The following is a 9,702-nucleotide window of genomic DNA, read 5'->3' as shown; positions in this document are numbered from 1 at the left end:
TTTTTTGCTTTTCTTTTTGTTGAGGCAGGGTCTCACTATGTAGTGCAGGTTGGCCTTGAACTCACTGCATAGCCCAAACTGGCCTCGAACTCACAGCAATCTTCCTGCCTCAGCCTCACTAGTTGTGGGATTACATACATGTGCTACCACATCTGGTGAAAGTATTTTTTATTCCTTCATTTAAGTAACTTTTGTGAAAAGGTATGTGTTGATATAATCAGATGGCTTTTCACTTTTAGATTTGATGATATGATTTACAATATCAACAGATTTCCTAACACTGAAATTGTCTTACATTTCTATGCTAAATCTGATTTAGTAATGATATTTTATAATTTTAGTGTCCTGAATTCTATCTACTAGTACTTTAATTAGCATATATATTATATATACATCTTATATGTATATATATTCATAATTGCATCTTAGGGGGCCGCCTCAGCCCACCCTGAGGGTGGGGCCAGCACAGCATGTGGTACTGGGGATTGAACCTCGGTCCCCTGTGGCTGCCTAAGCTTGCCTAAGCAGGTGCCTTAGACAGCTGAGCTATCTTGCCAGCCCAAAAGTTGAGAAGGATTTTTTTTTCTTTTGGCTGGCTCAGGTTGCCTTAAAGGTAGGTATGGTGTGGCATGTGGCATGTGGAGCTGGGGATCGAACCTTGGTCCTGCAAGCCTGAGTGGGTTTGCCCATGCAGGTGCTTAAACAACTGAGCTAACCGGTAACCCCCTATAATAGCATTTAAGTAATAAGTTTTTTCTCATGTTTACTAGTTGGATACGTTCATTTGAGGATAGAACTTCATTAATATAGTTTTATGTTCTGAAATAGCTCATACAATATGGGAGTTATGTATAACTTAAAAAGTTGAAATGAGGGTTGTGGCACAGTGGCTCAAGTGTACTTAGGGCTCAGTGTTTTATCCCCAGCCTCAAAAGGAAAAGGAGGAGGGAGGGGCAGGGAAGAGGAGAAAGGGGAGAGCAGAGGGATGATGTGGAAGAGAAAGGGAGAGGGCTGTTTTAAAAGGACAGTAACTGGGCGGGGGGGTGGAGGGGTCTAGCTCAGTGGCACAGTGCCTGCCTGGGGAATGCAAGGTCCTGTGCTTCTTTCTTTTTTTTTTTTTTTTTTTTTTTTTTTTTTTTGTATTTTAGGGAAGGGTCTACAGGGTGTTCAGGGTCTCACTACTAGATCAGACTCATAGTGATCCTCCTGTTTACAGCCTCCGAAGAGCTGGGATTACAGGCACGTGCCACCATACCCAGTCTGAATTGCTATCTCAGCACACCCTGGGGGTGGGGCTGGTACAGCAGGCCTGGGGATCGAACCCCTTGCCCCTGTGCCTGCTTGCAGGTGCTTTAATCCACTGAGCTATTTGGCCAGCTCCTGAGTTTCATTCCTGGTACAAAAAAGAAATAAAAGAGGATAATACTTTTGGTAACATTCTCAGGATCTTCCTTGACTGTAGGCCTGGCCTATTAAGACTTCAACTTCTTGAGTCAACTCTTGTATCCCTTGCGGTAAATTGGGTTTTGTCCCCAAGTCACTGATGACATTGAAATTTGTAAGAGGATCTGTACCAAGCAGAACACAGCTTCTGCCTACTTTCTGTCCCCCACCATCGAAGCTTAGGCTCTTTCTTCTTTGTACTTGGGATCATTTGGCCATAGTTGTTACAGATAAGCATTGCTTTGTGTACTGTTTCTGTCCCCAACAAATCACCTATTAAATTTATTGATTCTGGTACTTCCTCTTAATTAACTCATGTATTTCTGATTTTATCTTCATAATTTATTTTGTGATTTCCTGAAACTTTTTTTTTTATTGGTCTTTTTGGGACAGGGTTTCACTATGCAGTTCAGGCTAGCCTTGAGCTCACTGTGTAGCCCAGGCTGGCCTCAAACGCATGGTGATCCTCCTGCCTCAATCTCTCAAGTGCTGGGATTACAGGTGTGTGGCACCATGCTCAATGTATGCCTTCACGCAGTGCCATCCAAAGGATAAGAGTACTGGGCAATGTTGGACTTCCCAGTGGTGTTTCTCTTTCATTAACAGAAAATGACTTTCCCAATCCTGTTGAGTGACTTTAGTCTTCAGTGCTGCCACACTACTCCCATCTGTGGTCACCTGAATCTTCTGTTTATATTTGCTTTATCACGGTGGGACTTCTACACTGAAAATTGCTGTGTGATATTAGCGTGCCCTTTAAAAGAGCAGAATTGAATTGCACTCTTTAACTGAACTGAGTATGTTGGCAGAGGAAGTTTAAACTTTTTATTTACTGTTATATTTTAGGGCTTGTTTTTCCTCTGTGGTCTTTACTCGTTTGTTATTTAGCCCAATGTTTTCATTTATTTCCTTTATTCATTGGGGATTTTAAAGACACATCCTTTCCTTAATAGTACTCAGTTCAAGGTTTAAAAAAAAACCTGACACATTTTCTGTAATCATTACAACAAAAACAAGCAATGAAAGGCCTTGCGCTGCTCTGCAGCACAGCGGCTGGCTGCAGTCCGTCATAACCTGCTGTCTGCTCTATGAACTGGGAAGGGAGGAGCTGGAAGCCTCCACGCGTAAGGAGGTGACAGAGGGGAGTTAACAGGCCTGGTGACATTTGTGCCTGCTGTGTGTGTGTTAAACACCACACAGTGTCTGCCCCATTGATGTGCAAGTATTAGATGTTAACCACGAATGAAGGTGGATTTTTAAAGAGCTGGAGATCATGCTGGATGTGGTGGTGCAGACCTAGAATCCCAGCGGTCAGGAGGCCAAGCAGGCAGGAGCATCTCTGTGAGCTGGAGCCAGCCTGGGCTGCTCGGCGAGACTCTGTCTTAAAAAGCCATAAAAAAGAAAAAGGAAAAAAAGAGTGGATCAAGTAGATCAAGTAGAAGTTGGTCCTCCTTCCTGGGCTGTTAGCCAGCCAGCTGTGTGCGGCAGCCCTGCCCTGGCTCCTCTCCTTCCGGCCTCCTGTAACCCAAGGTGCTTTCCTTCTTTGTGAATTCACCTACAGTTTTATGGAAACCCCTTCTCCGCAGGGGACACATTCTAGCCTCCTGCGGGTGTCCAAAGGCTGGGAGGGCACTGAGCCCCATGCTGCTTTCTCACACTGGCATCCTGGAGGCTCCAGTGGTTTCTGTCACTGGCTTGTCCCCCTCAACGATGCTGTCACTGTTTCTGTAACTGTATTTGTGTCCCATGAGTTCTCCTCTTCTGGTTTCCCGCAGCCAGCACTTGCTTCAAGCCCTTCAGCTGTGTGTCTCCATTTTGCAACTTGTCATTATCTCTTTTTATTTGAATTTTTGGCACTAGGAATTGAACTCAGGACTTGCGCTTGCCAGGCAGGTGCTGTGCCGCTGAGCTATGTCTCTGCCCTGCCCTTATCTCTTGAAGTCTAAAATGTGGAGGGAATTTCTAGCGGCCCACCTACAAGAGAGTGGACGTCTTCGTTCCCAGCCTGGAGCCACGGCCTTCAGTCCATGCACCCTTTAGACCTCTTCTGTGTTACTGTTTTTTAGAGAGCATTCCGGAGCCTAGCTCGGTTGCTGCGGGTGTTTGTGAGGCCCTGTATCAGTAGCAGAGGCAGCAGACATCTGGGAGTGGTTTTTCCCCATAAATTTTGCTTGGATCTCTTGCCCCCTCTTTTCTTTTGTTCTCCTTTGCCCTGTGGCTGTCCTCAGCCCTGCATAGAGAGCTCCAGGCAGCTGGGGGCCACCAGAGGGCAGTGGAGCTCTTCCCCTCTGTCACTGATGTGGGTGGCTTGGCCCAGGACCTTGCCTCACTCAATCTGTTGTCCTACCTGCTAGGAGGCTGGGATTGGGCTCTACTAAAATCCTGCAGAAAACAAACAACAAGCTCACCAGTCCCTGTGAAGAAAGGTGACTCATCGCGGACGGCTCTGCCAGGCTGGCAACCGGGAAGGTCGCGCAGCTACCTATGACGCTGCTGCCTGTGACACTGACCAGATCTCAGCATTCATGGGAGGAAGCATCAGGGTGGCCCCCCTGGTGGCCAGGCAGAAGCCTGCTACTCGGAGCACTGGGCATGCAGCACCCCTGGGCCCCTCCAGAACCACTGTGACACCCACACCGAGGCCACCCTCAGCAAAGCAGCCAGTCCTGGGTGAGCCCTGTTCCCCGAGAGACGCCTGGGACAGGGAACTGTGGCTCACGGATGCTCCAGGGCTTGGGGGGAGGCTCTCAGGACCACCCCACCTCCCACACCCTCTTTCCAGGGTGTCACCTGTGGGACTTCCCAACTGCTCTTGCTCCCCTGCTCTGAAGCAGGCTGTGGGGGGCCAGCACCATCTTGGTATCTAACTCTCAAGAGGACCTGGCCACCTACAGCGTGACTGGTGTATAGGTGTGAGCCTGGGTTGGCCAGAGCAGGGCAGCCTGTGGCTGGGAGCCCAGTGAAGGGTAGGGGGAGGTCGCCCCCACTGTGGGGACGGTGCTTGCTATGGGCCCGACCCCTGTGGGAGCCGATTTCCTCTCTGACTGCAGCCTGGAGTGCATTTATGCCTTTTAATTGTACTCCAGCGTTGTCCCTTTTATTTTCAAAGATTCTTTAAAAGATCCTTTCCTGGAGCTTGAGAAGGAACACAGAGGATTAATGTTTCAGGCTTTCTGCTCGCTTTGCCATTAGCTGGAAGTAGTTATTTTTCAACCTAAGTTCTTTCTCCTGGCGCATAGAGTGAGTGCTGTGTGAGGCTTTGAAGATTACGGGTGAGAAGCTCCTGTGTGACGTCGGCCAGCAACGCCAGCAGCCCACAGGTCTCCCCGGAGCCCCTGACGGCCGCGCCGGGTCTGTCTCCCACGCGAACGCCTGCAGGGTCATAGCCTGCATCCCGCATCTTCGGTTATTTGCTCCTCCTGGTCAGGTCATTTTTCTTCCTTTGTTATTAGTTTTTGTTCTTTCTAATTCAGCCATATTTGGGCTTGGGTTGGTCTTTGAGCATATGTTCTATTTTATTTATTTTGATGTTTTCTTGAGGTAGGATTTCTGTATGTAGTTCAGCCTGACCTTGAACTTACTACATAGCCTGGACTGACTGAGCACTCTTGACAATCCTCCTGCCCCAGCCTCCCCAGTGCTGGGATCACAGGTGTGTGCCTCCACATTCATTCATCCACAGGGGGACCAGGGAGATGGCTCAGTGGAATAAGCACTTCCTTGGAAAGTGCAAGGGTCTGAGTTCAATCCCCAGTTCTGCAAAAAAACCCACCAAAAACCATCCACAGGGGCCCTTGAGCATGACCCACCCCAAGCAGATGGCCTGAGGGCCCCATCTGAGTTGTTTTTATTTTCTCCTGTGGGGGTGCTGTTGAGCATAAGCTTTGTGCTTCTCTTTCCAGTCTTGGTTTTCCACTGCAATAAGGTCTAACTTTATGGTGCATGTGTGTGGGGAGTCCCAACAGAGCCAGCAGCTTTGGGAGGGATGCACATGAAGTGCTGAGGGAGGAAGCAGACACCCGCCCGGCAGCCACAGCAGCCGAATCAACCCTGGCGATCAGTGTCTCTGCCAGGTCACACTTACATCCTCCCCCCCTTTTTTTTCGTACTAGGAATAGAACTCAGCACCTTGTGCTTGCCAGGCAGGTGCTGTGCCTCTGAGCTGCATGCCTGGCCCTAGGACCCTAATCTTTGACCACCAGGAATGTTCCCTCCCAGATCCCTGAGAGAAATTCACACACAGGCAAGCGCAGACGCTTAGAAAGCCGACATATGAAGCAGTATGCACAAAATATTCAGCAAGGGGCGTCTATATGTCTAAAAACACCTATCCAGTATGTGTATTTTTTCTTTCTAGTTAAGGGAGTGGTATTTCACATAGGACCTAAAAATGCTGGAATCATCTCATCCCCTAGCTTCCCTAGGGACTTTTTTTTTTTTTTTTTAATTTATGTGTGTGTGTGTGTGTGTGTGTGTGTGTGGCCAGCTCAGCCCACCAGGGGGCAGGGCTGGCTGGCATATGGTGCTGGGGGATTGAACCGCAGTCCCTGAGCTCTGCCAAGCTTGCTCTAAGTAGGTGCTTTAGACCACTGAGTCATCTCACCAGGCCTCCCTAGGAACTTGTGATGAGAAATAATAACAGAATGGGAATTCTCAGCAAGAACTACGTAGCAAAGATAGAAGTCTCAGGACAGTTATTGTGGAATTTTTTGTTTTGTAGTAAACATTAAGCTCATTAGCTACTGGCTAGATGAGTTCTGGTACCTCCACACAACGGATTACAATAAAACTGTTAGAAAAAGTTGCACTGGGTACAGAAGATGCAGCATCAGGCCTGTAGTCCCAGCACTCAGGAAGCTGAGGCAGGAGGATACATGCAAGTTCAAGAGCAGCTTGAGCTACATAGTGAGTTCAAAGCCAGACTGGACTACAGAGGGAGACCCTGTCTCAAAAAGAAAGAAGAAAAGAAGAAGGAGAAGGAGGAGGAGGAGAAAGAGGAGAAGAAAGAAGGAAGGAAGGAAGGAAGGAAAGAAAGAAAGAAAGAAAGAAAGAAAGAAAGAAAGAAAGAAAGAAAGAAAAAAAGAAAGAAAGAAAGATGTGGAACAATTTCCAAGAAACATTGTTAGGAGAAAGCCAAAGAACGCAGCAGTAGGTGCAATATTTCCAGAACTTGAGCTGGGCATGGTGGTGTGTAATCCTGGCACTCAGGAGGCAGACACAGGAGGATTCCTGCAAGTTTAAGGCCAGACTGAACTACATAGTGAGATCCTGTCTTAAAAAAACAAAAGCCAAACCCAAACAAACAAAAAAAATCCCAAACTCTAAAGCTATCCTACATATGTGTGCATGCAAATGCGCATACTGGGGAAGATTTCTGGGAGAAGGATGCAAGAACAGGTAACACGGCTGCCTCGGGACAGAATGGCTCAGCCCCCTGATGCTGCAGGCTGGCTGTCTTTGACAGGTTCTCTTGTACTGTTTGAATATCGTATTGTGTGCAGGGGCCACTTCTAAATTAGAAAAACCCAGCATCATACCCTAAGCTGTGAACAATCTCTGCATGGTCACCAAGGCAAGGTTCTCTGGGGACAGCTTTTGTGCAGCACAGGTCCTGCTAGGCAGGAATCCCAGGGGCAGAGGAGGCTGTGGCTGAAGCAGGCCTCCAAGGGTGTAGGAGTCCCCTCCAGGTCCTTGTCTAGGTCCAAGAAGTCAATATTTGTCATCCCAAAGATACATTATTGGAATCCCACCAAGTTAATTCCAATCTACCACTCCACGGCGAAAATAAAGACACCCCACTTATTCTACTGAGCTACCTCCCCGGCCCTAACTCTGTCTTAAAGAAATGAAAATGAATAAAAAGAATTTTAGAAACTTGAAAAAAAAAGTAAAGACACTAAAACATATTTATAATTACTGGGGAGCCAACGGGCCCTAAGTCCAGCCGTGAAGATAGCTTTCTGGAACAAGAGGCTGACCCAGGACAGTACCTGGCTGTTCTTCAGTGGAAGAGGAGTGGCTTGAGGAGGAATGACTGAGAATTGTGGGAAGTAGGTGAGTACTGTGAGCTGAGCTAGGCGGGTGGCCTACATTTACCTCTGCTGTATGCAGAGAGGATGTGCAGAGACAGTAATCTGCGTTATGCTATCGAGATAATATCTAAAGTTTTGGGGTTTTGGTGCTTCAGCTCTGATGTAATCTTTCAAGCCCCAGGAAGTCATAGCCTCTATCTTGAGGCTCAATCCCAGCTGGCAGCACGGAACACTGGCTCTTCATCTTGTCTTGACCCGGCTCAGGTTAAAGAGCAGCAGGTGCGGGCTATCAGGGAAACATGCACGCCACCTTCAAAGACTACCACCAGTGCCTCAGCTAGACCAATAGACAGTGCTTAAGGCCAATTGAAGGATAAACAGAAGTCCTAGCCAGCTCTGTACGTAACAATACACGGAAATAGGCTCAGGCTCAGTCAAAAAGGAGACAGTCGCTCTTCTTTCAAGGAGAGCTGCTCAGGTGGTCCTCCACACAACGGAACAGCTTTCTTCTTTCCCACTGGCATCTGGGACCTGTCCTTAGAGGAAAGGAGGGAGGAGGGAAGGCAGACAACAAATAACATGAGACAGTTTCAAAACCGATTAGTAGGACAGTTTCAATAGTTAATACATTGCACATTGTTGTCTTCGTAGTGTTTATTCATAGTACAAGATGCAGACATGATATCCTGTCCAAACACTATTAGTACAAAGCTTTCTTCTCATTGAATTCAGAGAAAGTAGCTGTATATCTATGAAATGACAGCTCCAGACAGGACAGAGTATTCTGTCCTGTCTGGAGCTGTCATTTCTTCCCTGGCTCTCCATTTTCTGTCTGGATTTCTCTCCAGGGCATGAGGCACAACTCTTACAGATCTTCCTACCCTTACAGAGAGAAGACCAAGCCAAGATACACTGCTGGGAGTTGGCATTGCCCTGGATGGGGCAAGTGTCTGCCCCTGGGCCAGGGGATGTGGGACAACCGTTCCTACAGACAGGGGTGGAGTCATTTCTTCAGCTCCAGGGCAAGCGGGTGGGGACAGCAGAGGGGAGGACGGGAAAAGGGATTGAGTCTCTTTGAAATCCCTCTTGTTCTTCTTTGTTTAGGGAAATGTTTTATAATTACAAAATCTTGGTAAGAAACCATGTAAAATGACAGAATTATCCACCTCACACTGTGACCAAAAAAAGAAAAAAACAGAAAAACCACAAACACTGAATATATATTTTAATTATAAAGCAAAGGGCTGGAGAGATGGCTCAGTGAAATAAGCGTGTCCCTGGCAAGCACAAGGGCCTGAGTTCAATCCCCAGTTCTTCCAAAAAAAAAAAAAGGCCTGTAGATGGGGCTGAGCTTTAACACATTTCCTTTTCATGGACAGGTCCTGGGTTCATTTCTCACGTGCTAAGCCACACTCTGCCACTGCACTATAATTATAAAGCAAAATATTTTAAAATAACCTCAGTTATTTGGCAGCTCATCCCATCACTGCCTGAATCTCTCTTCAAGCAGTTCCTGCATGGAATCCTACCTGGTTTTCATGTTTTCCATGAAATTCCCTTTTTCTGCTTCAGCCCGTTTGGGCCAGGGTTTCCGTTGCTACTGCTTTCAGTGGGGGTTCTCAGTGAAAAAAGGGAGAGACACTCACATATGGAAGGGTCCCAGTTTTGAGAAAGATGTGTGTGCCGGCCAGGTATGGTATCACCACGCCTATAATCTCAGCCCTCAGGAAGCTAAGGCAAGAAGATCGCAGTGGGCTCAAGACCAGCGAGGGCTACACAGCAAGTTCAAGCCCAGCCTGAACTTCATACTGACAGCCTGTCTCAAAGAAACCCCACAAAAAACAGTGTGTGTGTGTGTGTGTGTGTGTGTGCGCACAGAAAAAAGAATGAAGCTGGCAGTGATGGTGCATGCCCATATATAATCCTAGTACTCTGGGAAGCTGAGGCAGAAGGATGGAAAATTTGAACCCAGCCTGGGCAACTTAGCTACTTAGCAACACCTTGTCTCAAAATAAAAAAAGATTTAAAAAGGCTGGGGGTTCAGGTCAGTGTATTCAATCTCTAGTACAGTAACACACACACACACACACACACACACAGAGCCTGAAAAGATATGCAGACAATCCCTACCAACCTGCAATAATTTGACTTATAATTTTCCAACCTTAAAAGAGTAGAGGGCTGGAGAGATGGCTCAGTGGTCTAAAGCACCTACTTAGAACAAGCT

At 47.2% G+C, this 9,702-nt stretch overlaps 1 protein-coding gene across 2 annotated transcripts in view; it reads left to right on the top strand.

Annotated features, from left to right (window-relative positions):
- Gpr55 (G protein-coupled receptor 55) overlaps positions 1-9,702 on the top strand; it is a 45,391-nt gene that overhangs the window by 33,586 nt on the left and 2,103 nt on the right. The gene's annotated exons all lie outside the window — the stretch shown is intronic.

This window comes from Octodon degus, unplaced genomic scaffold, assembly GCF_000260255.1.
Source record: "Octodon degus isolate 3935 unplaced genomic scaffold, OctDeg1.0 scaffold00089, whole genome shotgun sequence".
Lineage (NCBI taxonomy): Eukaryota > Metazoa > Chordata > Mammalia > Rodentia > Octodontidae > Octodon > Octodon degus.
This window is presented reverse-complemented; position numbering and strand designations above follow the sequence as displayed.